Below are 21,136 nucleotides of genomic sequence, written 5' to 3' on the forward strand. Positions count from 1 at the left end.
TTATTGAAGTCACAAAGTGCATTATTTATTTTTTTAACATGCCTCAAAACAGCAGCTTGGAATTTGGGACCTGCTCTCCCTGATAGAGCATGAGGAGATTGAGGTGGGGCGGGGGTTGTATATTGTAGCGTCCCGGAAGAGTTAGTGCTGCAAGGGCTTCTGGGTATTTGTTCTGTTGTGTTACGATGCGGATGTTCTCCCGAAATGTGTTTGTCATTCTTGTTTGGTGTGGGTTCACAGTGTGGCGCATATTTGTAACAGTGTTAAAGTTGTTTATACACCCACCCTAAGTGTGATTTGTATGGCTGTTGACTAAGTATGCGTTGTATTCACTTGTGTGTGTGAAAAGCCGTAGATATTATGTGATTGGGCCGGCATGCAAAGGCAGTGCCTTTAAGGTTCTTCTCCCTACGTCCGTGTACACAGCTACGTTTTAAAAGTCATAAATTGTACATTTTGAAACCGATACCGATCATTTCCGATATTACATTTTAAAGCATTTATCGGCCGATAATATCGGCAGTCCGATATTATCGGACATCCCTTAATTTTGGTTGTGATTTCTATTCAAGTGCAACATTTTTCTTACATAGTATATTTTTGTTTGTATTTGTTTGATTTAACTTGGTATTTAAAAGTTTCAATTTCAATTACAATTTTTAAATATACGAGAAACAGAAGTGTTGTCATGACTTCAGTGGTTAATTTGGCCGCCAAAAAAATAATGGCAATGACATTGTTTATCGACAATAACATGTACCGTAATTTTCGGAGTATAAGTCGCACCGGAGTATAAGTCGCACCTGCCGAAAATGCATAATAAAGAAGGAAAAAAACATTATGCAACTTTCATAAACTATGAAAAAAACTGCGACTTATAGTCCAAAAAATACGGTAGGTCAATATATCATTGAGCAAAATTTGGCCTATGATCCTGATTTAAGTTTTTTTTTTTACATTTCAACCGAAAGCCTTCTTCTTGGGAGTCGGAATCATTCAAATGTTAGCTGCTAATCGCACACCACTCGCTCGATCCGTCCTAATCTGTCTGGAGTTGTACATCAATCAGTCAATCAATCACAATTTATTCGTATACAGCCCTTAATCACAAGTGCCTCAAAGGGCTTCACAAACCACCACGACATCTTGCTGATCTGAACCTCCATCTCACCCACCCACAACCCCGTACTTTCCTCATGTTTACATAGTGGAAATGAATGCAGGCTGACCACTTCATAAATTACACTGCAATGCATCTGGCATACATATTTGACAATATCTACGTAATCCGTGCAAAAATAACATGTTTTGGGATGAAGATGTTACCAAAACACATACCGTATTTTCCGGACCATAGGGCGCACTGTTGATGACTTAGACTTAGACTTAGACAAACTTTAATGATCCACAAGGATAGTAGCTCAGTTACAATGATGGAAAGTGTAAGGATGGAAAGGACAATGCAGGTATAAATAGACTAATATAGCGATAAAAAAATCTAACATATATACGAATATATACATATGTGTACAGAATGATATATATACAGATATATTATATTATGTCTATAACATATATACAACAGTGACGTGCAGTCACTAGAGGCAGGTGAGGCCCCGCCTCACCTGCCATCATGGAAAGAAAAAAAATGTAAAAAGAAAAAAAAAAAAATAAATTGTTATATGTATGCAGTGCTTATACTATAAAGTTATTTTCCATTTAACTTCACCAGTTTTAGATTATTTTTATTCAAAATCGCTGAATTTGCACATTTGCCGTTCAAATACTGAGAAGAGACGGTGCGGTGATCAGCAGCCAGTTGAGGCACGTCACTCAGTGCCTCAACATGGATGCCGGACTCGGCTAACTGCTGGCCTGCTGTGCAGTGAGACCATATTGCTATATGAACTATATTATACATTTCCAGGGCGTCACGGTGGCAGAGGGGTTAGTGCATCTGCCTCACAATACGAAGGTCCTGAGTAGTCTTGGGTTCAATCCCGGGCTCGGGATCTTTCTGTGTGGAGTTTGCATGTTCTCCCCGTGACTGCGTGGGTTCCCTCCGGGTACTCCGGCTTCCTCCCACCTCCAAAGACATGCACCTGGGGATAAGTTGATTGGCAACACAAAAATTGGCCCTAGTGTGTGAATGTGAGTGTGAATGTTGTCTGTCTATCTGTGTTGGCCCTGCGATGAGGTGGCGACTTGTCCAGGGTGTACGCCGCCTTCCGCCCGATTGTAGCTGAGATAGGCTCCAGCGCCCCCCGCGACCCCAAAAGGGAATAAGCGGTAGGAAATGGATGGATGGATGGATATACATTTCCATAGTTTAGTTAGCTGAGGTATATAATGTACAGTGTATTTTGTCAACAACTGTATGTGTGTAAAGTATTTCTTGTGCTGAGCGATCATACAACGGCTGCAAAAGACGCACTGGCTGAGGCTCCAGTAATCCCGCCTCCTGCACCCCCGCCGTAGAATTGTTATATCAACTAAAGCCCACACTTAAACTTTCCACGTGCAAGATTGAATCTATTTAAAAAAGTTATTTCATAAGAAGCCAAAAAGTGCAAAAACAATAATGTTCGTGTTGGAGGAGTTGTGAATGACTGCAGGGCCACAACATTAGGTACAATTCACAACTCCTCCAACACGAACATTATTGTTTTTGCACTTTTTGGCTTCTTATTAAATAACTTTTGTAACCTATTTTTATGGGCTTTCCTCTTTGTGATGTTAAGTTCCTGTTATGCGCTGTTATACAGTATATGCCTTGAGCTCTTATTTTGAAGGCGCTAAGAGCGGAAATGATGACACGGAGTGGAGCGTAGGTTTTTGAAAGAAGGTAAATAAAGTGGTCCTCGTGTAAACTGGAGCCTCCGTGTTTGTTATTTTGTAGTTTCATACAGTATAGGCGACATTTATAAACCCTCGGTTACACTTTTTTAAATAGATTCAATCTTGCACGTGGAAAGTTGAAGTGAGGGCTTTAGTTGTGGCGCATGGACTTCATTTATAAGCAAAGGTAAGACCATAATAACGTTTTTTTTATTAAATGTGCTTTTTTGTGTGCTACAGTTTGTATGTGTAAAGTTAAAGTTAAGTTAAAGTAGCAATGATTGTCACACACACACTAGGTGTAATGAAATTTGTCCTCTGCATTTGACCCATCCCCTTGTTCACCCCCTGGGAGGTGAGGGGAGCAGTGGGCAGCAGCGGCGCCGCGCCCGGGAATAATTTTTGGTGATTTAACCCCCAATTCCAACCCTTGATGCTGAGTGCCAAGCAGGGAAGAATGCTGGTATGACCTTTTAAACATAACCCGTTAACTGCTGCCAATCAAATGGTGAATAAGATACTCTTTAGGGTTCATATGTTTGTACATCTGACTGTGATGAAGTCAGTGCCTCACCAGCCATCAACCTCACCGCACGTCACTGATATACAATATATATCAATGACCATGTACAATATTACAGTATATACAGTATATGTGACAGCAGCAGCATAAAATAGAGAGTAGATCCAGCAGGAAATAGAAAATAGACATTATAAACATGAGTGGATCTATTCAGGTCTTTTTTCATACAAAAGGCGCTTTAAAGGGGTCATAATTATTTTTATTTTTTCTAACATGAAAACACTATCTTGTGGTCTACATAACATGGAATGGTGGTTCTTTGGTCAAAATGTTTTACGGACCATTTTCATGTCGCTTTCTGACAGTCGCTTCAGGATGCGCCGTTTTGTGGGCGGTCTTATTTACGTGGCTCACCTTCGACAGCGTCTTCTCCCCATCATCTTTGTTGTAGTGGTGTAGCATGCAAGGACGGGAGGGAAGAAGTGTTTAAAAGATGGAGCGAACTGTTTTAATGACATTCAGACTTTACTTCAATCAATAACGGAGCAGCGTCTCCTCATCCGTGGCTCACTAGTGCAACAACAACGCCGTCCCGGGAAAAACCGTCCTCTCCGAACCGAACTCTTTAATAACTAAAGTTCCTTGGGTGAATAATGTCAAGTCACTACACCGGTATGTTTTAGTGCTTTCATGGCGAGTTTACTGACAGATATAAGTAAGAACTTTACACTACTTTATATTAGAAATGGCAACAGCGGAGAATGAATGTAGATAGAGAAAAGGAAGAAGCATATCGACTACGGTGTCGACACAGACTACAAAGGCGGACGCGCAAATTTTCAGGACTTATGCAGATCCCAAATACAGATCAACAGGTTCCAGAAGGTAAAAAAAAAAGTTGATTTTGCATAATATTGGGTAACAAAATGCCAGATAATGTCTTACTTTATACATACACCCTAATAAAACTGGTATGTTGAAGCACAGTACAATCCATCAAGCGGTGCGGCTTCATAGCTTACCAAAGTCGTACTAAAACATTTTGACAGATTTTTGAGCGCCGTGTGTAATGTTCTATATTTTCAATGGAACATATAAAGTGTTGGCGTTGTTTACTTGAGTCATATTGCAGTCTACACGTATCGCTTATGTGTGACTGCCATCATATTGCTGTCTACACATATCTCTTATGTGTGACTGCCATCTACTGTTCACACTTATAATTTCACTATGTAGGAAATACAATAGCTTTGAGTTCGGTGAGCACAACCAATGTTCTATATTTTCAATGGAACATATAAAGTGTGTCGTTGTTTACCTGAGTCATATTGCAGTCTACACGTATCTCTTATGTGTGACTGCCATCATATTGCCGTCTACACATATCTCTTATGTGTGACTGCCATTTACTGTTCACACTTATAATTTCACTATGTAGGAAATAAAATAGCTTTGAGTTCGGTGAGCACAACCAATGTTCTATATTTTCAATGGAACATATAAAGTGTTGGCGTTGTTTACTTGAGTCATATTGCAGTCTACACGTATCTCTTATGTGTGACTGCCATCTACTGTTCACACTTATAATTTCACTATGTAGGAAATAAAATAGCTTTGAGTTCGGTGAGCACAACCAATGTTCTATATTTTCAATGGAACATATAAAGTGTTGGCGTTGTTTACTTGAGTCATATTGCAGCCTACACGTATCTCTTATGTCTGACTGCCATCATATTGCCGTCTACACATATCTCTTATGTGTGACTGCCATCTACTGTTCACACTTATAATTTCACTATGTAGGAAATAAAATAGCTTTGAGTTCGGTGAGCACAACCAATGTTCTATATTTTCAATGGAACATATAAAGTGTTGGCGTTGTTTACTTGAGTCATATTGCAGTATACACGTATCTCTTATGTGTGACTGCTATCTACTGTTCACACTTATAATTTCACTATGTAGGAAATAAAATAGCTTTGAGTTCGGTGAGCACAACCAATGTTCTATATTTTCAATGGCACATATAAAGTGTTGGCGTTGTTTACTTGAGTCATATTGCAGTCTACACGTATCTCTTATGTGTGACTGCCATCATATTGCCGTCTACACATATCTCTTATGTGTGACTGCCATCTACTGTTCACACTTATAATTTCACTATGTAGGAAATAAAAATAGCTTTGAGTTCGGTGAGCACAACCAATGTTCTATATTTTCAATGGAACATATAAAGTGTTGGCGTTGTTTACTTGAGTCATATTGCAGTCTGCACGTATCTCTTATGTGTGACTGCCATCATATTGCCGTCTACACATATCTCTTATGTGTGACTGCCATCTACTGTTCACACTTATAATTTCACTATGTAGGAAATAAAATAGCTTTGAGTTCGGTGAGCACAACCAATGTTCTATATTTTCAATGGAACATTTTAAGTGTTGGCGTTGTTTACTTGAGTCATATTGCAGTCTACACGTATCTCTTATGTGTGACTGCCATCATATTGCCGTCTACACATATCTCTCATGTGTGACTGCCACTGTTCACACTTATAATTTTTACTATGTAGGAAATAAAAATAGCTTTGAGTTCAGTAAGCACAACCAATGTTCTATATTTTCAATGAAACATATAAAGTGTTGGCGTTGTTTACTTGAGTCATGTTGCAGTCTACACGTATCTCTTATGTGTGACTGCCATCATATTGCCGTCTACACATATCTCTTATGTGTGACTGCCATCTACTGTTCACACTTACAATTTCACTATGTAGGAAATAAAATAGCTTTGAGTTCGGTGAGCACAACCAATGTTCTATATTTTCAATGAAACATATAACGTGTTGGCGTTGTTTACTTGAGTCATATTGCAGTCTACACGTATCTCTTATGTGTGACTGCCATCATATTGCCATCTACACATATCTTTTATGTGTGACTGCCATCTACTGTTCACACTTATAATTTCACTATGTAGGAAATAAAATAGCTTTGAGTTCGGTGAGCACAACCAATGTTCTATATTTTCAATGGAACATATAAAGTGTTGGCGTTGTTTACTTGAGTCATATTGCAGTCTACACGTATCTCTTATGTGTGACTGCTATCTACTGTTCACACTTATAATTTCACTATGTAGGAAATAAAATAGCTTTGAGTTCGGTGAGCACAACCAATGTTCTATATTTTCAATGGAACATATAAAGTGTTGGCGTTGTTTACTTGAGTCATATTGCAGTCTACACGTGTCTCTTATGTGTGACTGCCATCTACTGTTCACACTTATAATTTCACTATGTAGGGAATAAAATAGCTTTGAGTTCGGTGAGCACAACCAATGTTCTATATTTTCAATGGAACATATAAAGTGTTGGCGTTTTTTACTTGAGTCATATTGCAAACTACACGTATCTCTTATGTGTGACTGCTATCATATTGCCGTCTACACATATCTCTTATGTGTGACTGCCACTGTTCACACTTATAATTTCACTATGTAGGAAATAAAAATAGCTTTGAGTTCGGTAAGCACAACCGATGTTCTATATTTTCAATGGAACATATAAAGTGTTGGCATTGTTTACTTGAGTCATATTGCAGTCTACATGTATCTCTTATGTGTGACTGCCATCATATTGCCGTCTACACATATCTCTTATGTGTGACTGCCATCTACTGTTCACACTTATAATTTCACTATGTAGGAAATAAAATAGCTTTGAGTTCGGTGAGCACAACCAATGTTCTATATTTTCAATGGAACATATACAATGTTGGTATTGTTTACTTGAGTCATCTTGCCATCATATTGCAGTCTACACGTATCTCTTATGTGTGACTGCCATCTGCTGGTCCCGCTTATCATTTCAGCATGTACCAAATATAATAGCTTCGAGGTCGGTAAGCACAGCCAGAATTATTCCGTACATTAGTCGTACCGGGTTATAAGGAGCACTGTCGATTATTGAGAAAATGAAAAGATTTTAAGTGCGCCTTATAGTACGAAAAATACGGTACTACGCAATGTGAAATTGCTCCCAGTCTTCTGTAGGTGGCGTCAGCACACCCGCCCACATTTTAGAGCTAAAAGTGGGCTTTCCAAAATGTGCTAAAACTTGTCTGAAATCACTACTTTATGTGAAATGTGCCTCACAGGTGTATGATTGACCCCAGGTAACCATCCGTGATTAAGGTAAAGGAGCAAGTGCTCCTGTGACTAATCTGAATTCATACACGATTATTACGATACCCTTTGTGGTTAATCATATGCATTAACTTTGACAGCCCGTATGCACAGACAAATATATTCCACTATAGCACTTACTGAACTCATATTTTGGGGGGGAAATGCTTGTTTCCATGCAAATGTTTCACCAAAATGAAAAAAAAAACAATCTCAATGATTTGGGATGATTGGCAAACTAACGAGGCAGCTGAGAGTAATGAGACCGAAAGGTGCTACACACGTCTCGTGGAGGATAGAAACTGTTTTGGGGTTTTGGAATAATTGGAAATAACCACAGGAAATGGGCTTCCTAATGGAAGGAGACGTGTTATTCAAAAGTGAGTGGTGCCGTGGCGTGTTCTGTCCACCGAGCTTTCTTGTATTCCAAAAGACAGGGTTTCTATTAAACATAGCCGACAGGTAATTGTCGTGGTTATGTCAGGCCAAAATCCTTCATTGGGCTTCGCAAATGTAATCAATCCGAAGAAAGTAGTCCACCTACGCTGTTTGTGCAGTATCTTAGAATCCTACAATTCTCCTTTGGTAAAGATCCAGGATCCATCCATCCATCCATTTTCTACCGCTTATTCCCTTCGGGGTCGCAGGGGGCGCTGGAGCCTATCTCAGCTACAATCGGGCGGAAGGCGGGGTACACCCTGGACAAGTCGCCACCTCATCGCAGGGCCAGTCCATAGTGGATCTACCATAATAATGAGAGTCCAGTCCATAGTGGATCTAACATAATAGTGTGAGAGTCCTGTCCATAGTGGATCTAACATAATAGCGTGAGAGTCCAGTCCATAGTGGATCTAACATAATAGTGTGAGAGTCCAGTCCATTGTGGATCTAACATAATAGTGTCAGAGTCCAGTCCATAGTGGATCTAACATAATAGTGTGAGAGTCCAGTCCATTGTGGATCTAACATAATAGTGAGAGTCAAGTCCATAGTGGATCTAACATAATAGTGTGAGAGTCCAGTCCATAGTGGATCTAACATTATAGTGTGAGAGTCCAGTCCATAGTGGATCTAACATAATAGTGTGAGAGTCCAGTCCAAAGTGGATCTAACATTATAGTGTGAGTCAAGTCCATAGTGGATCTAACATAATAGTGTGAGAGTCCAGTCCATAGTGGATCTAACATTATAGTGTGAGTCAAGTCCATAGTGGATCTAACATAATAATGTGAGAGTCCAGTCCATAGTGGATCTAACATAATAGTGTGAGAGTCCAGTCCATAGTGGATCTAACATTATAGTGTGAGTCAAGTCCATAGTGGATCTAACATAATAGTGTCAGAGTCCAGTCCATAGTGGATCTAACATAATAGTGTCAGAGTCCAGTCCATAGTGGATCTAACATAATAGTGTGAGAGTCCAGTCCATAGTGGATCTAACATAATAGTGTGAGAGTCCAGTCCATAGTGGATCTAACATAATAGTGTCAGAGTCCAGTCCATAGTGGATCTAACATAATAGTGTCAGAGTCCAGTCCATAATGGATCTAACATAATAGTGTCAGAGTCCAGTCCATAGTGGATCTAACATAATAGTGTGAGAGTCCAGTCCATAGTGGATCTAACATAATAGTGTGAGAGTCCAGTCCATAGTGGATCTAACATAGTAGTGTCAGAGTCCAGTCCATAGTGGATCTAACATAATAGTGTCAGAGTCCAGTCCATAATGGATCTAACATAATAGTGTCAGAGTCCAGTCCATAGTGGATCTAACATAATAGTGTGAGAGTCCAGTCCATAGTGGATCTAACATAATAGTGTCAAAGTCCAGTCCATAGTGGATCTAACATAATAGTGTCAGAGTCCAGTCCACAGTGGATCTAACATAATAGTGTGAGAGTCCAGTCCATAGTGGATCTAACATAATAGTGTGAGAGTCCAGTCCATAGTGGATCTAACATAATAGTGTAAGAGTCCGGTCCATAGTGCATCTAACATAATAGTGTGAGAGTCCGGTCCATAATGGATCTAACATAATAGTGTGAGAGTCCAGTCCATAGTGGATCTAACATAATAGTGTGAGAGTCCAGTCCATAGTGGATCTAACATAATAGTGTGAGAGTCCAGTCCATAGTGGATCTAACATAATAGTGTGAGAGTCCAGTCCATAGTGGATCTAACATAATAGTGTCAGAGTCCAGTCCATAGTGGATCTAACATAATAGTGTGAGAGTCCAGTCCATAGTGGATCTAACATAATAGTGTCAGAGTCCAGTCCATAGTGGATCTAACATAATAGTGTCAGAGTCCAGTCCATAGTGGATCTAACATAATAGTGAGAGTCAAGTCCATAGTGGATCTAACATAATGACAAATGTAAATGTGGCCTGTGAGTAGTGAAAGAGACGTTTGAAAGGGAAATGGTGAACTTTCATCCTGCCACACAACCATAAAGAGCCTTTTCCCCGCTTTGATACTCCACTCTTTCCTGTTTTTTGGTTGTTTTTTTTAACTTTACAGGTATAAAGTGGTATGAACTGTGTTAGAATGCTAAATAATCGGGTTGTTTTCTGAGAAAGATGCATCAAATCCAATGACGTTAAGATGGTTCAGCCAATGTTGGGTGGGGGCACCGCCTGTTGAAATGTAGTAATGGGACATAGCTCTTTTGTGTGTTATAATTTGTGAAAAACTGATAGCAATAGGTGGCCAACAACGCAAGTCTTGGGGATTGACCTATTTCGCCTATAAATCCCCTTTAAAAAACTTCCAACAACATGTGTATAAATGCTGTTAGTGTTAGTATGTATATAATCTAGTAATAGGCATATTCATAACGTAATATTGACAGTATTTGGCGAATTTTAAGCATTTTTAGAACCTAATTTCTGGGTATATTGATTTTTATTTTCTATTTGTTTAACTTCACAGGTATAAAGAGGTATGAACAGTGTTAGAATTCTAAATAATCGGGTTGTTTTCTAAGAAAAATGCATCAAATCCAATGACGTGAAGATGGTTCAGCCAAGGTTTGGTGGGGGGCACCGCCTGTTGAAATGTAGTAATTGGACATAGCTCTTTTTTTGTGTGTTATAATTTGTAAAAACCTGATAGCAATAGGTGGCCAACAACGCAAGTCTTGGGGATTGACCTATTTCGCCTATAAATCCCCTTTAAAAAACTTCCAAAAACATTGTGTATAAATGCTGTTAGTGTTAGTATGTATATAATCTAGTAATAGGCATATTCATAACGTAATATTGACAGTATTTAGCGAATTTTAAGCATTTTTAGAACCTAATTTCTGGGTGTATTGATTTTTATTTTCTATTTTTTTAACTTTACAGGTACAAAGTGGTTTTGAACAGTGTTAGAATGCTAAATAATCGGGTTGATTTCTAAGAAAGATGCATCAAATCCAATGACGTCAAGATGGTTCAGCCAAGGTTTGGTGAGGGGCACCGCCTGTTGAAATGTAGTAATTGGACATAGCTCTTTTTGAGTGTGGTATGATTTGTGAAAAACTGATAGCAATAGGCGGCCAACAACGCAGGTCTTGGGGATTGACCTATTTCGCCTATAAATCCCCTTTAAAAAAACTTCCAAAAATATTGTATTTAAATGCTGTTAGTGTTAGTATGTATATAATCTAGTAATAGGCATATTCATAACGTAATATTGACAGTATTTTGCGATTTTTAAGCATTTTTAGAACTTCGTTTCTGGGTACATTGATTTTTATTTGTTTAACTTCACAGGTATAAAGAGGTATGAACAGTTTTAGAATGCTCAATAATCGTGTTGTTTTCTAAGAAAGATGCATCAAATCCAATGACGTCAAGCTGGTTCAGCCAAGGTTGGGTGGGGGACACCGCCTGTTGAAATGTAGTAATTGGACATACCGTATTTTTCGGAGTATAAGTCGCACCGGAGTATAAGTCGCACCTGCCGAAAATGCATAATAAAGAAGGAAAAAAACATATATAAGTCGCACTGGAGCCCGGCCAAACTATGAAAAAAACTGCGACTTATAGTCCGAAAAATACGTTAGTTCTTTTTTTGTGTGGTATAATTTGTGAAAACCTGATAGCAATTGGTGGCCAACAACGCAAGTCTTGGGGATTGACCTATTTCGCCTATAAATCCCCTTTAAAAAACTTCCAAAAACATTGTGTATAAATGCTGTTAGTGTTAGTATGTATATAATCTAGTAATAGGCATATTCATAACATAATATTGATGGTATTTTGCGATTTTTAAGCATTTTTAGAACTTCGTTTCTGGGTACATTGGTTTTTATTTGTTTAACTTCACAGGTATAAAGAGGTATGAACAGTGTTAGAATGCTAAATAATCGGGCTGATTTCTAAGAAAGATGCATCAAATCCAATGACGTTAAGATGGTTCAGCCAAGGTTGGGTGGGGGGCACCGCCTGTTGAAATGTAGTAATTGGACATACCGTATTTTTCGGAGTATAAGTCGCACCGGAGTATAAGTCGCACCTGCCGAAAATGCATAATAAAGAAGGAAAAAAACATATATAAGTCGCACTGGAGCCCGGCCAAACTATGAAAATAACTGCGATTTATAGTCCGAAAAATACGGTAGCTCTTTTTTTGTGTGGTATAATTTGTGAAAACCTGATAGCAATAGGTGGCCAACAACGCAGGTCTTGGGGATTGACCTATTTCGCCTATAAATCCCTTTTAGAAAAACTTCCAAAAACATTGTGTATAAATGCTGTTAGTGTTAGTATGTATATAATCTAGTAATAGGCATATTCATAACATAATATTGACGGTATTTAGTGAATTTTAAGCATTTTTAGAACCTAATTTCTGGGTGTATTGATTTTTATTTTGTATTTTTTTAACTTTACAGGTACAAAGTGGTATGAACAGTGTTAGAATGCTAAATAATCGAGTTGTTTTCTAAGAAAAATGCATCAAATCCAATGACGTCAAGATGGTTCAGCCAATGTTTGGTGGGGGGCACCGCCTGTTGAAATGTAGTAATTGGACATAGCTCTTTTTGAGTGTGGTATGATTTGTGAAAAACTGATAGCAATAGGCGGCCAACAACGCAAGTCTTGGGGATTGACCTATTTCGCCTATAAATCCCCTTTAAAAAAACTTCCAAAAATATTGTATTTAAATGCTGTTAGTGTTAGTATGTATATAATCTAGATGATGTAACGCGAAACTTGTACATGGCAATTTGTAAGAATTGTAATAGTTTGTAATAAGTTAATAACCACTGGTATCAAAATTAGTAGCGCCACGTATCAAAACAGCAACATTTCCTTCTCCTAGGTCATTTTGTGCTGCGACTCAACACACGTGTCACTTCAATCAATCAATCAATCAATGTTTATTTATATAGCCCTAAATCACACGTGTCTCAAAGGGCTGCACAAGCCACAACGACATCCTCAGTCCAGATCCCACATTAGGGCAAGGAAAAACTCAACCCAGTGGGATGACAATGAGAATGATGTGTTATATATCATTATTAAAGATGCAATATATCACTAGTTATCATAAGAAGGTGATTCATATGACCCCAGTTGTTACGGTTTACCGGACACATGAAACATAACAAATTTCACTGTCAATTTATGCCACCAGATGACAGCAGAGTGAATATCTTTGAGCATAACGTCAGTTGCCATGTACGCTGGCACGTTTTGTCATTTTCAGCAGACTGTTTCCAAAAACAATTTGAAATGTGGACTCGTCAGACCACAGAAACACTTTTCCACTTTGCATCAGCCCATCATGGATGAGCTCGGGCCCGGCGGAGTCGCCGGCGTTTCTGGGTGTTGTTGATAAATGGCTTTTGCTTTGCATAGTAGAGTTTTAACTTGCACTTACAGATGTAGCGACCGGCTGTCGCTACTGAAAGTGGTTTTCTGAAGTGTTCCTGAGCCCATGTGGTGATATCCTTTACACACCGATGTCGCTTTTTTGATGCAGTACCGCCCAAGGGATCGAAAGTCACGGGCATTCAATGTTGGTTTTCAGCCTTGCTGCTTATATGCAGCGATTTCTCCAGATTCTCTGAACCTTTTGATGATATTACGGACCGTAGATGGTGAAACCCCTTAATTCTTTGCAATAGCTGCTTGAGAAATGTTGTTTTTAAACAATTTGCTCAGGAATTTGTTCACAAAGTGGTGACCCTCGCCCCATCCTTGTTTGTGAATGACTGAGCATTTAAAGGAAGCTGCTTTTATACCCAATCATGGCACCCACCTGTTCCCAATTAGCCTGTTTGCCCAAATAAGTGTTTGATGAGCATTCCTCAACTTTCTCAGTCTGTTTTGCCACTTGTGTCAGCCTTTTTGAAACATGTTGCAGGCATCAAATTCCAAATGAGCTAAGTTCTCAGTTCTCAGTTCCAACGTTAAGTATCTTCAATTGGATATAAGCTGGAAAGGATTTGCAAATCATCGTATTCTGTTGTGTACAATTTACACAACGTGCCAACTTTACTGGTTTGGGGTTTTGTACTTGCCAGCACCTAGTGTTTGAAGATCATTTTACAAAGATTTGGTATGGGCATCGTTGGTCGAACTCTGGTTTTGTGACTGATGTGCACACGTCCTAGACTAAATCCCTGAAGGGATTTAGCTGGTCAGAAATCCTAAGATCCACAGCTAAGGACAGCACACTCAGGAAAGGACAAACCGTTGGTGATTATTGTTCCTCCAGCCATGATTCCCCCTTTCCATTCCCTTTCCTGTCTGTTGGACTTGTCAGCACTTGCCATGGCGGTGATTTGTGGATATTACGGGGTATTAGGGTGTGCGTTGTCCTGCTAACCGTATCATGGGGGGATTGGACAAGGGGTTAAGGGAGTGTGTTTGCCGGGGTTTCCGTCGACGTTCGGTGTCAGCGAGGATTTGGACTGACATTTGATACTGGGGTGTTTAAATGCTGCGTAGGCATTTGTGCGGATTGTGGCGGTCAACAGTGGTCTGTAGATGGCATTTCATTTGGAAATGTTACTCCTTTGTGTGGCTTTCCTCTGGCTGAGTATCCATATCTGATAACATTATTTGGCATAGCACACAAAAGATGCCGATAGTAAAACTGTTTAATGAATTTACATGAAATTAAAGTACATGCCAGAGGGATCAAGTATCTTCGGTACCTAACCTAACCTGTGTATTTTTCTCTGGTTGACGCTATTATTCTCAAAAGTGATTTGTGCACCATACCCTCCGTTTAAATTGAAACGATGGCTCTTAGCAGTCAATCTCAGTCGCTATGTTTACATGCGTTGAGTGAAAAGAAGAACCCATAAGCGCAGTATGGGACTTACTAAAGGATACGGGCCATAGATTTTCAATTGAAAACCTTGTCGCAAGTGAGTTGTAGAGTCATTGTGCGGCTAAACGACTTCGTGCCTGTGGGCGGATGAGCCCACCCGTCTTCATGACCACGGAGAACGGCTTTAAAAAAAAAAAATAATAATTTAAAAAGGCTTCACTACACATCTTAAAAAGCTTGGAGCTCTGCCAGCGATCAGTCAGTCTGCTATAGATGTTGGAGCTGTTGGTTTGCAAATAGGCTAACCGAGTATGTTGGGAAGAACTGTTCTTTACTTGATGTTATTTTTTTTAACAAAATAGTGCCAACAAATTAAATATGAGTCAACATGAGTTTTAATGATGAAACAACCTGTCATTATTCACTTAATTATTATCCGGGAATAATACTTTTGTAGTTATTTCTCCATATTTCTGCACAATAACTCAGATATGGTAACACTAGCGAGCAGTAGAGAATATGAAGTCATGTTTGGTCTAGAACATGTTCTACTTTATTCATTATTGACGTGTTTCTTGCTACTTTATGTTGTATATTTTTTACATGAGATTTCCAATTTTATCTATTATTACACCCAAAAAAAATGTTTTCTTTTACCCTTTCAATATCTGTGTTTGACTTTCTCTTCTACTGTTACCAATTAGCATTATTTTAGTTTTGCTGAGATTCAAAGATGTCATGTCGTCTGCAAATAGTAATAAGTTTAAGTCATTTGTAACTTTACGAATGTCTTTATATATAGATTGAACAATTTTCGTCCAAGTATTGATCCCTGAGGTATGCCACGATATATTTTCAGCTCTGTAGAATTGTTTTCGCCTATCTTCACGTATTGCTTCAAAAAGTCGGGATTTTTTTCTAAGTGTCAAAAAATCGGGATTTTTTTCTAAGTGTCAAAAAGTCTGGATTTTTTTCTAAGTGTCAAAAAGTCTGGATTTTTTTTCTAAGTGTCCAAAAGTCTGGATTTTTTTCTAAATGTCAAAAAAATCTGGATTTTTTCTAGGTGTCAAAAAATTTGGATTTTTTTTCTAAGTGTCAAAAAGTCAGGTTTTTTTTTCCTATGAGTCAAAAAGTCTGATTTTTTTCTCAGGGTCAAAAAATCGGGATTTTTTTTGTCAAAAAGTCGGGAGTTTTTTCTAATTGTCAAAAATTCCGGGATTTTTTTCTAAGTGTCAAAAATTCCGGGATTTTTTTCTAAGTGTCAAAAAGTCAGGTTTTTTTTCCTATGAGTCAAAAAGTCGGGATTTTTTTCTAAGTGTCAAAAAGTCAGATTTTTTTCTCAGGGTCAAAAAATCGGGATTTTTTTGTCAAAAAGTCGGGAGTTTTTTCTAATTGTCAAAAATTCCGGGATTTTTTTCTAAGTGTCACAAATTCCGGGATTTTTTTCTAAGTGTCAAAAAGGCCGGTATTGTTTTTGTCAAAAACTCTGGATTTATTCTAAATGTAAAAAAATCGGGATTTTTTTCCAAGTGTCAAAAAGTCTGGATTTTTTTCTAAGTGTCAAAAATTCTGGATTTGTTGTAAGTGTCAAAAAGTCTGGATTTTTTTTGTCAAAAAGTCTGGATTTATTGTAAACAAGCTATTCCAAGGAAAGAAAAAGAAAGAGGACCAAAAGAGGAAAAGAACCATCCGGACTGTTCTAGGCGCAAAGTTCAAAAGCCAGCATCCGTGACAGTATGGGGGTGTATAAGTGCCCAAAGCATGGGTAACTTACACATCTGTGAAGGCACCATTAATGCTAAAAGGTACATACAGGTTTTGGAGCAACATATGTTGCCATCCAAGCAATGTATTTTTCATGGACGCCCCTGCTTATTTCAGCAAGACAATGCCAAGCCACGTGTTACAACAGCGTGGCTTCGTAGTAAAAGAGTGCGGGTACTAGACTGGCCTGCCTGTAGTCCAGACCTGTCTCCCATTGAAAATGTGTGGCGCATTATGAAGCCTAAAATACCACAATGTAGACTCCGGACTGTTGAACAAATTAAGCTGTACATCAAGCAAGAATGGGAAAGAATTCCACCTGAAAAGCTTCAAAAATTGCTCTCCTCAGTTCCCAAACGTTTACTGTGTGTTGTTAAAAGGAAAGGCCAAGTAACATAGTGTGCCAACTTTTTTACCAATGTGTTGCTGCCATTTAAGCCAAAGTTAATGATTATTTGAAAAAAAAAAAAAAAAAATGTTTCTCAATTCAAACATTAAATATATTGTCTTTGCAGTCTATTCAATTGAATATAAGTTTAAAATGATTTGCAAATCATTGTATTCTGTTTTTATTTAGGATTTACACAACGTGCCAACTTCACTGGTTTTGGGTTTAGTACAAAATAAGACTAAATAGTGAGGGGAGATGTCCAACCCCCTGGTCCTTAGCTTTCTGGAAATGTGGAAACAATTTAGTTGAATATCCCTGCTCCAATAACACCTTGTTGTGTTTCTTACATTCAAATTGCCTCTCAGGTTTATTTTCCTTTGTCGCCAAAAGTATGCATCCTTATTATTCCACATGACAACCCTTCCGAGAACTATTTTCCAACCCTTCAATCTCTTGTATCTGCGTCTCCGTGTCTTTACTGCATGTGCCCTGTTTGTTTGTCTGTCTGGGCATGATAAGTGATGTTAGCCTTGGGTGTTTATCAGGTTGCTGGGAACATATTTAAAGAAGGGCACTAAGTGAATAGCAAAGCTCCAGCCTCGACACATGGTCACACGCTCTTGCACAAACTCGATCTAATGGATGCATACACTCAGATCTTGGCAATCCATGAAAATAAATGTGCAGTGAAAACCCTCCATTAAAACCATAAAATGGAGGGGCGAAGGAGATGCTTGCACATTTGTAAAGGGGGGAGAGCATTGCTCCTAATGGATGTTTTTTTTTTGTTTTTTTTTAATCCGGACTTTCCAAAAATCTGGATTTTTTTTTTTGGTCAATCATTCTGGATTTTTTTTGGGTCAAAAAGTCTGGATTTTTTTTTGGTCTAAAAATCTGGATTTGTTTTTGATCAAAAAGTCGGGATTTTTTCTAAGTTTCAAAAAATCGGGATTTTTTTCGAAGTGTCAAAAAATCAGATTTTTTTGTAATTGTCAAAAAATTGGGATTTTTTTCTAAATGTCAAAACATTTGGATTTTTTCTAAATGTCAAAAAATCTGGATGTTTTTGGTCAAAAAATCGGGATGTTTTTGGTCAAAAAATCGGGATTTTTTCTAAGTGTCAAAAAGTCGGGATTTTTTCTAACTGTCAAAAAGTCGGGATTTTTTCTAACTGTCAAAAAGTCGGGATTTTTCTAAATGTCAAAAAGTCGGGATTTTTTGTAAGTGTCAAAAAGTCGAGATTTTTTCTAACGGTCAAAAAGTCTGAATTTTTTTCTCAGGGTCAAAAAGTCGGGATTTTTTGTAAGTGTCAAAAAGCCGGGATTTTTTTTATAAGTGTCAAAAAATCAGAATTTTTTGTAAGTGTCAAAAAGCCGGGATTTTTTTTATAAGTGTCAAAAAATCAGAATTTTTTTCTAAGGGTCAAAAAGTCGGGATTTTTTTCTAAGGGACAAAAAAATCTGGATTTTTTTCTAAGGGTCAAAAAGACAGGATGTTTTATAAGTGTCAAAAAAACAGGATTTTCTGTAAGTGTCAAAAAATCTGGATTTTTTTATAAATGTCAAAAAATCTGGATTTTTTATAAGTGTCAAAAAATCTGGATTTTTTATAAGTGTCAAAAAAATCTGGATTTTTTTTTGTAAAAAAATCGGGATTTATTCTAAATGTCAAAAAGTCCGGATTTTTTTTAAGTGTCAAAAAATCTGTTTTTTTTCTAAATGTCAAAAAGTCTGGATTTTTTTAAAGTGTCATAATCGGTATTTTTTTCTAAGTGTCAAAAAGTCTGAATTTTTCTGGTCAAAAAATCTGGATTTTTTTTCTTAGTGTCAAAAAGTCGGGACTTTGTCTAAGTGTCAAAAAGTCGTGTCTTACGAGTATGAGGGGAGTTTTGCATGTTTGGATGAATTTGTGCATGGATGGATGAATACATATAAAAGCTGGGGGTAGAAACGTAGCAGGGGTTGTGTTAGTCGGTGGGCTGCGTAAAAGAGGGATCAGAATTGCCAAGGGCTCATGTGCCCATTTATCTAGTTGTGGATTATGTGTGTATTTGTGTACGTTTGTATGTGGCAGCATTTTCCATGTGTGCGCCGCACCATTCTTCCATCCCTTGAACTCTGTAACGTGGTGATCTCTTCCCATGTGTGTGAGCCATGTGAAGGAAAACACACACACACACACACACACATGGGTTGAATGTCTCGGCCCCCGGTGGTACTTCCAAAGCCCTTTAGCTGAGGCAGAGAAGTAGAGAGGGATGCAGGACGGCTGTGGTGATGGGGTGGGTCAGGGAGGAGGAAGGATTGGCATTTCAATATCCTGAGAGGATTACTGGCTCTGCTTAGATGGCCGGTCCCCGCGGAGTTACATGGGCCTGAGAGATGGACGAATAAAGGCAGGAGGGGCGGAGGGGGAGGGGGCGAATATCGAAGTTGAAGGAATGGGGCGAGGTGAGTGGTGTAGCGATGTGAGCGGAATGCCTTCTGGGTGCAGGCGAAAGGAGGCTCGGGGATGAAGAGTCTGAGCGAGACATCCAGAGACTCTGTTGCAACCGTTTTGTCTGGGCTGTGTGTCCTTGAGGACAGCGTGGTGGCTCATGTGCTGCATAGCAGGTCGCAACAGAAGGACCAAGTGTGAAGTCAAACAAAATAGCATAAATGTGAACTTGACATTACTACTGTTTTTGCAGATAATTATACAATGACCTAATCAGTTCTTGTCTATTATTGGGATTTTTTTTATTCTATTCTATTCTTCAAAATAGCCACCCTTTGCTGTGATTACTTTTTTTGCACACTCTTGGCATTCTCTCGATGAGCTGCAAGAGGTAGTCACCTGAAATGGTTTTCACTTCACAGGTGTCATAGTTTTGATGCCTTCAGTGACAATCTACAATGTAAATAGTCATGAAAATAAAGAAAACGCATTGAAATGAGAAGGTGTGTCCAAAAGTTTGGCCTGTACGGTAAATGCAATCATAATAATGAACATTTCATTTGAAAATCTATTTTTGATGTCGGATTAGTATTTATTGGTTACCTTATTGGCTGATTCATGTTGCGTGTCGAAGAATTATAATAGATTAATTACCGTATTTTCCAGACCATAGGGCGCACCAGATTATAAGGCGCACTGCCGATGAGCGGGTCTATTCAGGTCTATTTTCATACAAAAGGCGCATTAAAGGATCCATATTATGATTTTTTTTCTAAATGTAAAACACTTCCTTGTGGTCTACATAACATGTGATGGTAGTTCTTTGGTCAAAATGTTTTAGCGCTTTCATGGCGAGTTTACTGACAGATATAAGTAAGAACTTTACACTACTTTATATTAGAAATAGCAACAGCGGAGGATGAATGTCATAGCTTACCAAAGTTGTACTGAAACACTGTTGATGGATTTTTGAGCGCCGTGTGTAATGTTCTATATTTTCAATGGAACATATACAATTTTAGTGTTTACTTGAGTCATATTGCAGTCTACACGTATCTCTTATGTGTGACTGCCATCATATTGCAGTCTACACGTATCTCTTATGTGTGACTGCCATCATATTGCAGGCAACACGTATCTCTTATGCGTGACTGTCATCTACTGGTCACACTTATCATTTCACCATGTACCAAATAAAATTGCTTTGAGGTCAGCAAGCACGACCAAAATTATTCCGTACATTAGGCGCACCGGGTTATAAGGCGCGCTGTCAAATTTTGAAAAAATTAAAGGATTTTAAGTGCGCCTTGTAATCCGAAAAATACGGTAATTATACAATGACTTCATGAGTTCTTGTCTATTATTGGGAATTTATTGTTCTATTTGGTAACATAAATGCAATCATAATAAATAAAGTTGATTTGATTTGATAATTATTTTATTTTAAAATCTATTTTTGATGTCGGATTAATATATATTGGTTACCTTATTGGCTGATTCATGCTGCATGTCAAACAATTATAATAGTTTGATTACTACATTTTACGGACTATAAGCCGCACCCACTCAATTTTAGAAGTAAAAAAAAAAATGTTTTAATAAACTGCAGATATATCCCGGTACTTTGTGAAATTAGATATTTACCTAGAACAATTTTTCCTACTTTAATTGTTTCCAAAGAGTGCCTGTATCACGGCAGTAAAACGGCAGATCAAACAAAACAGA

The 21,136-nt window shown here is 38.2% G+C and overlaps 1 protein-coding gene across 3 annotated transcripts in view; it reads left to right on the forward strand.

Moving 5' to 3' along the window:
* The window catches only part of LOC133621196 (ephrin type-A receptor 7-like), a 744,518-nt gene that overhangs the window by 481,417 nt on the left and 241,965 nt on the right, over positions 1-21,136 (forward strand). The window lies entirely within an intron of this gene.

The sequence above is a fragment of the Nerophis lumbriciformis genome, linkage group LG21 (assembly GCF_033978685.3).
Source record: "Nerophis lumbriciformis linkage group LG21, RoL_Nlum_v2.1, whole genome shotgun sequence".
In the NCBI taxonomy this organism is placed as follows: domain Eukaryota; kingdom Metazoa; phylum Chordata; class Actinopteri; order Syngnathiformes; family Syngnathidae; genus Nerophis; species Nerophis lumbriciformis.